The sequence below is a fragment of the Mauremys mutica genome, chromosome 2 (genome assembly GCF_020497125.1).
Source record: "Mauremys mutica isolate MM-2020 ecotype Southern chromosome 2, ASM2049712v1, whole genome shotgun sequence".
NCBI classification, from domain to species: domain Eukaryota; kingdom Metazoa; phylum Chordata; order Testudines; family Geoemydidae; genus Mauremys; species Mauremys mutica.
Window position 1 is genome coordinate 269217715 of NC_059073.1, and position 14193 is coordinate 269231907.

Below are 14193 nucleotides of genomic sequence, written 5' to 3' on the forward strand. Positions count from 1 at the left end.
GTTAAACCGGAGAAGACAGGGATTAGTACAGGCTTTACAAATTAGGTAAAGAACTGTGGTTGACAATGGGTTGTGCTGAAAGGATAGCTATCGTGCTGGAGGGAGGTTACTAGTGGACTTTATTTTCAATAATGATCTTGGCACAAAAAGTAGGAGTGTGCTAATGAAACTTGCTGATGACACAAAATTGAGAGGCATCATCAATATAGAGGACAGGAATATTATACAAGAACTGGATGACCCAGAGGATAAGAGTAATAGAAATGGGATGAAATTTAATAGTACAAAGTGCACGGTCATGCTTTTAGGGGCTAATAAAAATTTCTACTATAAGCTAGAGGCTTGTCATGACAGAGGGGAAGAAAGATCTGGGTGTATTAGTCGATCGCAGAATGACTATACGCTGCCAATGTAATGAGGCTGTTCAAAAAAACCCAAAGAAACAAATGTGATCCTAGCATGTATCAGACAAGGTATTTCCAGTAGATAATGGATGCATTAATACCATTGTTCAAGGCACTGGTAAAACCACATTTGGAATATTGTGTACAATTCTGGTCATCCATTTTCAAGAAGCCTGTAACAGGTTCAGAGAAGGGCTACTGGCATGATCAGGGGAATGGAGGACCTCTCTTATGAGAGGAGACTGAAAGAGTTTGGCTTGTTTAGCCTAGCAAACAAGTGTGTGATGGTCATTGTGTGGCCTGGCTTGTGTTCTATCCTGATATTCCTACCCTGAAGGTTTATACACACCCTCAGAGAAGAGAATTCACCCAGTCTCATGTCTAGGCAATTAGATCTGAGTATTCTGCACAGGTGCTAAGATCAAGAGAGAAGTGAATTCAGGTGAGCAGTTGTTTGATATGGAAAAAATTAAGCAGACAGAGAAATCGCAGAAGAAAAAGAAAATAAAAGTCTGCTTTAGAAATTGCATTTGGGCTGCTTTTCTCTGTAATCAGAGCCTTCAGTGCTACATCTTTCTAATTTGTCGGGGGAAAGAGGAACATGATATAAAAATCAATAGTTTTTCTAAAAATGATAAGATTTTTGTTTATACAGCCAAAGTTTGCAGGTCCTGATTGAATAGTCTCTGTTTGCCCTCACAGAGCCCTTGATAAGTTCATATACAAATAGCTTTGGTAACTGGTGCCAGACTGCCCAGGCCCATCTGAGTCCAGGTGTAAGTGAGCACATAGTTTTGCAAGTAAGCCCATAGAATTACGGCTATATCTCTGAACCTTAATTGCCTGATAGAAAATAAACACTCCTGGTTACATGATCCCCCTGTTACCAGAATAACACAAATCAAGACGATCTGTGATAAGGAGGAGTTTTTAATGAAAGAAGGTCGTGTTTCTCCTTAAATCCCTATGAGCCAAAAGTAAGACTTTGACTTGATTTGAAAGACAGAAAACCAGACAATGTAAACTGAGCTTGAGAAGTGTGAAAATTAAAAATTCCAAAACCTTTTCAGACCTGACCTAGGGCCTGATTCTGCTGAAGTGCTGAGAGATTCTGCGAGATCTTCCACCCTGGGCTCCCACTAAGGGTATGTCTACACTACGAAATTAGGTTGAATTTATAGAAGTTGATTTTTTAGAAACTGATTTTAAATAGTCGATTGTACATGTCTCCATTTAAGACCATTAAGTCAGCGGAGTGCATCCACGGTACCGAGGCTAGCGTTGACTTTTGGAGCATTGCACTGTGGGTAGCTATCCCACAGTTCCCGCAGTCTGCTGCCCATTGGAATTCTGGGTTGAGCTCCCAATGCCTGATGGGGCAAAAACATTCTCACGGGTGGTTCTGGGTAAATGTCGTCAGCCTCCCCCCCCCCATGAAAGCAACGGCAATAAATCGTTTCTTGCCTTTTTTCCTGGGTTACCTGTGCAGACGACATACCATGGCAAGCATGGAGCCCGCTCAGCTCACTGTCACCGTACATCTCCTGGGTGCTGCTGGCAGATGCGGTACTGCATTGCTACACAGCAGCAGCTCATTGCCTTTTGGCAGCAGATGGTGCATTATGACTGGTAGCCATCATCTTCATCTCCAGGGTGCTCTTTTAGCCAACCTCAGTGAGGTCGGTCAGGGGCGCCTGGGCAGACACGTGTGCTCCTGGTCAGCCTCGGTGAGGTCGGTCAGAGGCGCCTGGAGGACATAAATGGGAGATAGGCACTTCTGAATGTCCCCTTAATAAAATCACCCTATTTCAACCAGGTGACCAGGAATAATATCACTCTCCTGAGGATAACACAGAGAGGTAAAGAATGGATGTTGTTTGAAAGCCAGCAAACATCGGGACCATACGCTACCATGCTTTGTTATGCAATGATTCTAGACTACGTGCTACTGGCCTGGTGTGGTAAGTGTCCTACCATGGAGAACGGAATAAGGCTGCCCTCCTCAGAAACCTTTTGCAAAGGCTTTGGGAGTACATCCAGGAAAGCTTTATGGAGATGTCCCTGGAGGATTTCCGCTCCATCCCCAGACACATTAGCAGACTTTTCCAGTAGCTGTACTGGCCGCGAATGCCAGAGCAAATTAATCATTAAACATACTTGCTTTTAAACCATGTATAATATTTATAAAGGTACACTCACCAGAGGTCCCTTCTCTACCTGGCAGGTCTGGGAGGTTTCGGGGGGTACTGACTCCAGGTCCAGGGTGAGAAACAGTTCCTGGCTGTCAGGGAAAATAGTTTCTCCGCTTCCTTGCTGTGAGCTATCTTCAACCTCCTCCTCCTCCTCCTCATTTTCCTCATCCCCAAAACCCGCATCCCTATTGCGTGCTACTCCATTGACGGAGTTAAAGCACAGGGGTGGGGTAGTCGTGGCTGCACCACCTAGAATGGCACGCAGCTCATCATAGAAGCAGCATGTCTGGGGCTCTGACCCGGAGCGGCCATTTGCCTCTCTGTTTTTTTGGTAGGCTTGCCTCAGCTCCTTAAGTTTCACGTGGCACTGCTGCAGGTCCCTGTTATAGCCTCTGTCCTTCATGCCCTTGGAGATTTTTTCAAATGTTTGGGCATTTTGTCTTTTTGAATGGAGTTCTGATAGCACAGATTCATCTCCCCATACAGCTATCAGATCCCGTACCTCCTGTTCGGTCCATACTGGGGCTCTTTTGCGATTCTGGGACTCCACCATGGTCACCTATGCTGATGAGATCTGCACTCACCTGCACCTTGCCATGCTGGCCAAACAGGAAATGAGAGTCAAAAGTTCGTGGGCCTTTTCCTGTCTACCTGGCCAGTGCATCTGAGTTGAGAGTGCTGTCCAGAGCGGTCACAATGGAGCACTTTGGGATAGCTCCCAGAGGCCAATACCGTCAAATTGTATCCACACTACCCCAAATTAGACCCGGCAAGGTCGATTTCAGTGCTAATCCCCTCGTCGGGGGAGGAGTACAGAAATCAATTTTAACAGCCCTTTAAGTCGAAAATAATGGCTTCGTCATGTGGACAGGTGCAGAGTTAAATCAATCTAATGCTGCTAAATTCTACCTAAACTCGTAATGTAGACCAGGGCTTAGTGCCAGTGAAAGATGGGGGGTGCCCAGTGCCTTTTAGGACTAGGCCCTTCTAGTAAAAAACGGAGAGGTGCTGAGTACCTGTTAATCCTATTAAGTTCAGTGAGAGCTCTCAGCACCTCTCAGGATATGACCCAGTGGAGGCCAGACCAGGACATTACTGCAGACATTTGTATCTAGCAGTTGTTAAGAAGTTGTACTCACTGTGTGCAGTCCTTTAATTTTTCAAAATCATGTACAAATTTTTTTAAATGCATCCTTCTGTGAAGTAACTATTATTATCTTGTTTTAAAGATGGGGAAGAAATGACACAGAAAGTCATGGCTTTCACAAGAGAGCCATGAACGGTACCCTGAAGTTCTTGTCACGTAGCTTGAACTCAGTCCACTAGACTAAAGTGCCAACAGTCGATGTCTTTTTATTTGCCTATATTATCTGCCAATGTCTCACCTTTAGAAATCAGGTTAGACGTCTCTTCCTCCCATCCCATCAAAAATAATGAGATTGCATTACAAATCTTGAGATTTAAAATAAATGTCCTGGACTGCTTTCAGGGATGCCATCTGATTTTTAAACCATTAGGGAAAGTCACCTCCTGCCAATTTGTATGTGACCATCTCATGTTGGAAATTCAACATTATTTGTGTATTTAATGCAGACATCCTCCCTGGTACTCCACTTGCTCTCTCCACCCTCTGGGGGATGTCATTCTTCCCCTGTTTACTCATCTGCTATGACATTCTCTTGCTTCTCTCCCATTCTCCCAGCCCCTGACCACCCTGCCTGAGTCCCTCCTATTATCCCTCTGTTAGACTCAGAGGCTCTGGCTTTCTCTGCTGTATCTGTGATGTCTAGCCAGGGTGGGGGATGTGGGTTGCTTGGGTTCCTGCTGCGCCTTCCCTTTGTCAACTGTTTAGGCGTCTCCCCTTAGCTCCTCCTTTCCTATCCAATGAGAGACTCGGGAAGCTTGTGGAAGAGGATGCCAGGAAAGGGAGTTCTGAGCAGCCAAATGGAGAGGAAAAAAAGATGAAGGGGACATACCCTATGTGTGAAGAACTGGGGTAGAAGGATAAGGGTGGGGGAAGAGAACTACTAAGCAAGTTCAGCCAACCCTGCACATGCCAGTGAGGTATGGGGTCAGGAGAGCATGGGAGCAACTCTACAAAATAATGAATGCTTGTTTGCCTCTCTACATCCGTATGGACACTGTTAATACTGCAGACATTGAGAATGCAGGTCCATGCAGAATGATATAACGGAAGTTACCTTTCTAAAGCCACATTTACTGATAGGTAATCTATAGGGTTTGTCACAGTACTACCTGATAGAATGACTTCCAACTCCTCATATTGTGGGGGCAGTTAAAATAAACAGGGTAGGGATCACCTTTTTGTTAGCTTTTTGTACAGCGCCTAGCATAATGGGGTCCTGGTCCATGACTGGGGCTCTGAGGTACTACTATAGTACAAATAAATACTAACCATAATTGTTAGTTTAGAATTCCCAAATGATGTACCTAATAATATACAGATGGCCTGATTTTCAGATCTAGAAATATGCACTTATGAATGCAAACTTGCATATTAAATGTTACCCCTTGTTTGTGCAGGCAGTTACTGTGCTTTGTATATAAATACAATAATTGCAAGATCAAATGGCCAGTTGCACTCAATGTATGCAACCACAGCAATTGCATGAACATTTTGTGCCTAACTTTCAAAGTTATATTAACAATATCCTTTACAAAATCTCTAGCACAATAGATCTAGCATGTAGCAAAGCACAATAACCTGAGAATGAACCATTATTGCTGAATCAAACTAATGTTTGCAGGAGATGCAAGCACTCAAAAAGCCCTTCATAAATCATATATTTATGTAACTGTATAAATTAGAGACCTGACTGAATACACACTTCCCACTGATTCTGCTGTGCCCTTTTAGTTGCTAGTTACAGATGTCATGATCTTTCCTGTGGAGTAACAATGTTTTTTCTCAATGTGCCTTGAGAAGAGTACAATATCCTCAGCTACTGGCTTTCAATGGCTGTCAGCAGGCAGCTGACCAGGGAACCTTTACTTGGCAAATGTGAACAATCAGAGAACTTTTGTTTGCAGGACTGAGGGAACCTGCTTCAATGTACTCCCCCACTGAATAGATGTAGCCTGAACCTCCCTGTCATTAATAAATGACTAGATCAACCTCTCTCACCCTCATATCTTTTTCCAGTTACAAGTGTGAGGTTTAGGAAGTGAGACATGAGTAATATTTGCTGTAATTTGTTTGAAAAGTTGCAAACTAACAGGAAAAAAATTCTTCCTTTGCTGAATTACATAAAAGCTGAGAGTTAAAATGTGGCAGAAGACCGACTCATTAGCCAGATATTATCATTAACCAAATATTATTGTACTACCCTTTCTCTGCTGGAAGGAAAGCATTAGAAATCCAGCTGTTCATTTGTATGTAAGATGTTTGGGAGATAAAGCTATAATGAAATATTTAAACTGGAGACAACTTTAAGGAGAAACTGTTTTTTCAGCGAGGGAATGGAAATTGGGGGCAAAGGCCATGGAGGTAAGGGTGTATAGAAGAATTGCAGAGGCCTTTGTTCAAGATGGGTGGGGGAAATTTATGCTAGCAAAGGTATTAACAATTTAAGATGTTCTGGGACCAGTAAAAGGATTCTAGCATGTGCTGAGCCAAGCTAAGATAGCCAGGTGTTTTTGGAGGCCTTACTGTCTTCTGAGTTCAAGAAATTTCTCTCTTTCCACCCTTTTCACATAGTTGGAGTTAAAATTGTTAAACACTAATGCTGGTAGAAGAGCAAATACAACTTTGGGGGATTTATTTTATAATGATTTTACCACTTTGTGACTAGCCTGTAAATTACTATTTCTTTGACACTTGAGTAGTGGATGAAATTCAGCTGGCAAGCTTGTTTTATTCCCTGCAGGTATTTCCAGGTTTGTCGGGTCACTTGGATATCTTTGCTCTCCTGCTGTGAAAGAGAAAGGTATATCTGATAGCTGTGTGACACTTGGTACTTTGGGTTTGGGGGAGTCTCTGACCGCCTTTCCTTCATGTCCGGTCTATGTGCGTTTGCCTCCTCCGATCCCCTAAGAATTCAAATGAATCCAAAAACTCAAAGTCAAAAATCACAAAGTTTAACTCAGTTTTGCTACACAATCATGTGGAACTACAAGCTTTGCATGCAGACTTGTAAATCAGTCCTGGTCAGTTCAGCTGGATGCAGTATTCCTCAAAAGGTTTGCAGAGCTCAGGAGACGGATAGACCTGGGAAGACTTTTCAGTTTAAAAAACCCCCCTGAAACTAAGGGTACGTCTACACTACGGGACTATTCCGAATTTGCATAAACCGGTTTTGTAAAACAGATTTTATAAAATCGAGTGCGCGCGGCCACACTAAACACATTAAATCGGTAGTGTGCGTCCATGGTCCGAGGCTAGCGTCGATTTCTGGAGCGTTGCACTGTGGGTAGCTATCCCGTAGCTATCCCATAGTTCCCGCAGCCTCCCCCGCCCCTTGGCATTTCCGGGTTGAGATCCCAGTGCCTGATGGGGCAAAAATCATTGTCGCGTGTGGTTCTGGGTACAGCCTCACCCCTCCCTCCCTGAGCAGCAGACAACCGTTTCGCGCCTTTTTTTGCTTGGTGAACTGTGCAGACGCCATAACACAGCAAGCATGGACCCTGCTCAGCTCCATACCGCAATCGTGGATGTTTTAAACACCTCGCGCACTCTCGTGCAGTATATGCTGAACCAGGACCTTCAATCCGAGGCGAGGAGGAGGCGGATACGGCAGCGCGGCAATGACAGTGATGAGGACATGGACACAGAATTCTCTCAAACCGCGGGCCCCTGCGCTTTGGAGATCCTGATGGTAATGGGGCAGATTCTATCCATTGAACGCCAATTTTGGGCCCGGGAAACAAGCACTGACTGGTGGGACCGCATTGTGTTGCAGGTGTGGGACGATTCCCAGTGGCTGCGAAACTTTCGCATGCGTAAGGGCACTTTCATGGAACTTTGTGACTTGCTTGCCCCTGCCCTGAAACGCCATAATACCAAGATGAGAGCAGCCCTCACAGTAGAGAAGCGAGTGGCGATAGCCCTGTGGAAGCTTGCAACGCCAGACAGCTACCGGTCAGTCGGGAATCAATTTGGAGTTGGAAAATCTACTGTGGGGGCTGCTGTGATGCAAGTAGCCAAAGCAATCACTAAGCTGCTGCTACGAAAGATTGTGACTCTGGGAAATGTGCAGGCCATAGTGGATGGCTTTGCTGCACTGGGATTCCCTAACTGTGGGGGGGCGATAGATGGAACCCATATCCCTATCTTGGCACCGCAGCGCCAGGGCACCCAGTACGTAAACCGCAAGGGGTACTTTTCAATGGTGCTGCAAGCACTGGTAGATCACAAGGGACGTTTCACAAACATCCACGTGGGATGGCCAGGGAGGGTTCATGACGCTCGCGTCTTCAGAAGCACTACTCTGTTTAAACGGCTGCAGCAAGGGGATTACTTCCCAGACCAGAAAATAACAGTTGGGGATGTTGAAATGCCTGTCGTTATCCTGGGGGACCCAGCCTACCCCTTGATGCCATGGCTCATGAAGCCATACACAGGCAGCCTGGACAGTGGTCAGGATCTGTTCAATTACAGGCTGAGCAAGTGCAGAATGGTGGTGGAATGTGCATTTGGCCGTTTAAAGGCGCGCTGGCGGACATTACTGACTCGCTCAGACCTCAGCCAAACCAATGTCCCCTATGTTATTACTGCTTGCTGTATTCTCCACAACCTCTGTGAGAGTAAGGGGGAGACCTTTATGGCGGGGTGGGAGGCTGAGGCAAATCACCTGGCCGCTGATTACGCGCAGCCAGACACCAGGGAGATTAGAAGAGCACACCAGGAAGCGGTGCGCATCAGAGAAGCTTTGAAAACGAGCTTCATCAATGGCCAGGGTACAGTGTGACTGCTGTGTTTGTTGATGAACACCCACCCCGCCTTGACTGACTCATTCCCTGTTAGCAACTCACCCTCCCCCTTCGAGTACAGCTTACTTATGCAAATAAAGTCACTCTCATTTAAAAAGCATGAATTCTTTATTGATTCATTATAAAAAGAGGGAGAGAAGTAAGGGTGTGGTTTGGGAGGAGGATAGGAGGGATGGAGAAGGCCATTACAAAAGTTTCACAGTAACGACATCCTTCTGGTTGGGCTGTCCACGGGGGTGGAGTGGGCGGGTGCACGGAGCCTCCCCCCACGCGTTCTTACACGTCTGGGTGAGGAGGATATGGAACATGGTGAGGGTTGAGGGTGGTTATACAGGGGCTGCAGCGGCACTCTGTGATCCTGCTGCCGTTCCTGAAGCTCCACAAGACGCCGGAGCATGTCAGTTTGATCACGCAGCAGCCCCAGAGTTGCATCCCGCCACCGCTGATCTTCCTGCCGCCACCGCTGATTTTCCTGCCGGTCTTCCTGCCGCCACCTCTCATCTCGGTTGTCCCTCCTGTCCTCACGTTCACTGGCCTCTTTCCTGTAATTTGAAACCACGTCCTTCCACTCATTCAGATGAGCTCTTTCATTGCATGTAACTTCCATAATATCCGAGAACATCTCATCTCGCGTCTTCTTTTTCCTCCGCCTTATCTGTGCTAGCCTTTGGGATGGAGGAGGGACGGTTGAAAAATTTGCAGCTGCATGAGGGAGATAAATATTTAGAAAGATACATTTTACAGAACAATGGTTATACTATTTCACAGTGAACAGCAGTATTCACCACCTAGCACATGTGATTTCCCTACAAGGTCGCATTTTTTCATCTTAATAGTGAGTGCCTGCAGCTCTGGAGTTACAGATCTCACAGACGCAGGTCCAGGCATCATAATTCAGCTTGCATGCGGCCATGGTAAGCCACTGTCTTTCGGCTTCTGTAGTGATTTAACCCTTCCCCCCCAACAACGCATGGCTAATACCACGCTAGCTCCCTGCTAATCAACAACCTTCCCCCCCCCCACCCACTGCGTGGCTGGTGCCTTGGGGAAGATCGCCGGTGACCAAACACAGAAAAGATCATCGGCATTTCACTCCTCCCCTCCCCCCGCTTCGCTACGTGCAGGAAAGTTTTTTTTTAAGCTGATGCAGTCCACGAACCCAGTAGAAAAATGGCCACCCCCCCCTTACTTAAATTCCTGATTTTTAACCAGGTTATCCTGAACAATATCACTTTGCTGAGGATAACAGAACAAGATAAAGAACGGATGCTTCTTGAATGCCAGCAGTCACCGGGACCATACGCTGCTATGCTTTGCCACGCAATGATACCTGATTACTTGCTACATGCATGGCGTGGTAAAGTGTCCTACCATGGTGGGCGGAACAAGGCTGCCTTGCCCAGAAACCTTCTGCAAAGGCTTCTGGAGTACCTACAGGAGCGCTTCATCGAGATGTCCCTGGAGGATTTCCTCTCAATCCCTGGACATGTTAACAAACTTTTCTAAGTAACTATACTGTCTGCGAATGCATCCCAAGACCTCAGGGCAAATCAATCATTAAAAAAGGCTTGCTTAAAAAAAAATGTTTGATATTTGCAAAGGTACACTCACCAGAGGTCCCTTCCATGGCGTCATTGTCTGGGATAGTGGCTTGTGAGGGCTGGGAGGACGGTAATTCCGTCAGGGTGATAAAAAGCTCCTGGCTGCTGGGGCTCACGGAGTGCTGTGTGCTCTCTGCTAGGTCTTCCTCCTCTTCTTCATCTTCCTCTTCCCCGTCTGCATAATCCTCAGCCATGGCAGAGATTACAACCCCCACCTCGGAATCCACGATCAGGGGTGGGGTACTTGTGGCGCAGCCCCCTAAAATTGCATGCAGCTCAGCATAGAAGCGGCATGTTTTTCGACCTGCCCCTGACCTTCCGTTTGCTTCTTTGGTTTTCTGGTAGCCTTGTCTGAGCTCCTTAACTTTCACTCTGCACTGCACTGAGTCCCTGCTGTGGCCTTTATCCGTCATAGCCTTAGAAATTCTTTCAAATACTTTTTCATTTCGTCTTTTGGAACGCAGTTCTGTTAGTACTGAATCCTCTCCCCAGATAGCGATCAGATCCAGTACCTCCCGTGTAGTCCATGCTGGGGCTCTTTTACGATTCTCAGGAGACTGCATTGTTAACGCTGATGAGCTGTGCGTGGTCACCTGTGCTGATGAGATGAGATCTCCACGCTGGGGAAGCAGGAAATGAATTTCAAAAGTTCGCGGGGCTTTTCCTGTCTACCTGGACAGTGCATCCGAGTTCAGAATGATGTCCAGAGCGGTCACTGGTGCACTGTGGGATAGCTCCCGGAGGCCAATGCCGTCGATCAGCGTCCACACTAACCCTAATCCGATATGTTAATACCGATACTAGCGTTACTCCTCTCGTTAGGGAGGAGTACAGAAACCGGTTTAAAGAGCCATTAAAATCGATATAAGGTGCCTCCTAGTGTGGACGGTTGTGGCGTTAAATCGGTTTTACGCTCCTAAAACCGATTTAAACGCCTAGTGTAGACCAGGCCTAAGTGAGTTTCACATTACAAGAGTTTAGGGGCTAAAATTTCAACAGTGCATGTGTAACCATGGGCACAGACTCCCATGCATGTTCATATGGGGAAATAAGTGCACAAGACATTTGAACATTCACAAAACATGAGTGCTGGAAAAGAGCCGCAGTCATGGTGTGAACTGGGAATTGCAATGGGCTGGACACAACCAATTGTCCCCGGACAGTGTGAAAAATGCACCCCCAACCAATGATGTGAGAGTTCTAACTCTGAGAGCGGCAATGGCTGGTTGCAGGAGGCTCTCCAAATGTGCTGATGTTGTTAATGGAGCTCCTCACTGTGTTTATTCTGTCCAAGGAACATTTTGTCTTCCCACCTGCAGGAAGGCGCTGACCCCCAAGATGCTGGGCTAGATGGGCCAAGATACGACAGACATTAAATCAAAAAGCAGCTGCCCAATGTTCAGTAGCTAAAGTTAGAAAGCAATGGTGGGCTATGACAAGAGGGAATCCCTTCCAGAGCGTCTGAGGGAACAGCCTGCTGTCCAGTTGGTTGATGTCACAATTTAGGCATACATGAAAATCTGAAAAAATTGTCCTGTACAAAATAGTAAGTAAGAAGTAGGCTCACAGATTTTAAGGTCAGAAGGGACCATCATGATAATCTAGTCTGACCACATGCGTTGGTGTATTATTCCTTAATAGACCCTTAAAGTCAGCCTGAGTTACCCAAGTCCTCAAATCATGGTTTAAAAACTTCAAGTTACAGAGAATTCACTATTTACATTAGTTTAAACCTGCAAGTGACTCATGCCCCATGCTGCAGAGGAAGACAACCCTCTCCCTCTCCCCAGGTCTCTGCTGATCTGACTTGGGGAAAAATTCCTTCCTGACCCCAAATATGACATCAGTTAGACTCTGAGCATGTGAGCAAGACCCACTAGGCAGACACCAGGGAAAGAATTCTCTATAGTAACTCAGATCTCTCCCCATCTAGTGTCCCATCACCGGCTGTTAGGGATTTTGGAGTCTCAAATGCTTAAAGAATATCGTCTGCCTTGAGGTCTGTTCATTGCCTCCCCATTGGACCCTAGCCCTTCTTCTTCTGGTTGAGATCTGCAGTTCTCTTTTGAAAAGAAAGTAGAAAATGAAATGTAAACAAAAGAAGCTGCTTCCTGTATCTGTGTAGTAACAACTAGCAAGGATTGTCACTGCAGAGCAGGACACTGCATGATGCAAGTGACCAGCAATGCCTAACCCCTTCTTACCATGTACTTACCAGTTTTTAACTCATGAAACCATTGTGGTATTCATCTCTGAAAGCAGATGACAGACAGCCTGGTTACAGGGCAGGCAATGATCCCTAAGATAAGGAGCACATGCATAGAATACAGGAGATATCTGTCACTCTCTACTCCATCAGGAAAGGCTGATCAGACACATGGAGTTGTAATACAGTGGACAGACAGGGATACAATGGGGGCCTCTTTCTGGAGCTGGACATGTGACCGTGTCAATCTCTGTCATGATGGAGGGGCAGCTGGGCCAAATTTGAGTGGTGCTGTGATCCTGGGTACCTGATTGGCTTTGCTCATCTTTGCAGCTCTTCTGGTACCCGTGGGTACTGGGCATCCCCAGCCCTGAGGGAGAAGTGGAGCATGGAGCACCAGGAACTCCCCAGGAGAGTGGAAAGATTGGATCCGGGCTTTTGGTGTTTCCTGATGAAGTGGAGATGGAGGAGAACGATGCAGTCTGGGGCTCCCAGAACTGCCTGGCTACAGTTCAGGTGGGTGCTCTTCAGCCTGACATGGGGCACGGAGATTGTGGTGCTGGGTGCAGGACGTTGGTATTGGGAGTGGTGCAATGTGGGGTGAAGACTGTGGGGCTGGGAACGGAGCTGTAGGAGGTAGAACTTATGTAGAGCTGAGTGAAGGGGAGAGAGAGTGGGTCTGGGTGCAGGGCAGGGGAGGGAGAGCTCTGGGCCCCCTTCTTTGGACAATTCTGGTTGTGGCCCTATGGACAGATATTTAGAATCAGCCAATTACTTCATGTGTCATGAATGGCAAGGATTCTTTGGCCACCATCGAGCACAAGGAGAGTTGTTTCAAAGGGACAGCCTTTCTCACCACCAACATCCAGCCCATGGATTCCCATGTCATCCGGAGCTGGCTCTAAGTTGGTAACACTAGTGCTGCAATAGGTTCTACTGGTGAGTCATTACAGCTAGACCTTTCCTTGGGAGTAGCACAAACTTTCTGCCCTCTGGTCTCCTACGCGCCTTAACATTTTTCTCTACCCCTCAGCCTAGGCTACAAACACTTATGCCTCCATGGATTACTGGAACTGGACTTGATTTCCCTGCCAGCAACCCACAAAGAGGCCCCAGACTGTCAGCCCAGACCCATCATTCATCTTCTTGTCTTTTGTAAAATCTCTGGAATCAGTAGATAATGCCTGACACACTAGCCAGGCACCAGGATTCCCACTTATTTCCTAACTGGAGTCTGATGGTAATGCTTTGTGACTGAATGCCATGGAGGAAAGCCACTCTATGGTTAGAAGAGTCTCTGACTTCAGAGATTATCTGCCTTTCTTGTGCCTAAAATTGTCACCAGGGAAAATGAAGCTGTTCAGTAGTGTTTGTGAGGAAACGGAACTACTTAAGAAAACCATGCATTCGCATAACAGGGATCAAGAATGGGGAAAAAAATCTGTAATCAAACCCAGTATTTTTTAACATTTCTTTTGCGTTAAGGTGTTTCTATGGCACAGAGTTTCAGTGGTCCACCCACAGAAGTTAATGGAACCAGAGAATGTCCAAAAGGCTGTGAGGGAAGAGATTATTCCTTTGATGGACCACTCTCTTGAGGTGTGGTAGGGTTTTTTACAAACTTTTCTCCACAGCCATTGAAATAGCGTGCCCTAGGTGTCCTGTTTTCTGGCTTTGTTCTCACATATCACTTGGGTTTTCAGATGACCTGCAATGGATGAAGCGGGAGAGATGATTATAGAGCCAATGTTGGAAGTCTTATGTTGAATCTGACAGATTGCATCTTTAAGAAATTTGGAGTTTAATGCCAGGGCTGTATGGCAGGAAAAGAAACATTTATT

At 46.3% G+C, this 14193-nt stretch overlaps 1 long non-coding RNA gene across 1 annotated transcript in view; it reads left to right on the forward strand.

Moving 5' to 3' along the window:
- The window catches only part of LOC123363630, a 134276-nt gene that overhangs the window by 107210 nt on the left and 12873 nt on the right, over positions 1–14193 (forward strand). The window contains exons 2-4 of the long non-coding RNA XR_006576838.1: positions 1475–1549; positions 2221–2365; positions 12686–12868. This is a non-coding gene — a long non-coding RNA (uncharacterized LOC123363630). The remainder of the gene's footprint in view (positions 1–1474; positions 1550–2220; positions 2366–12685; positions 12869–14193) is intronic.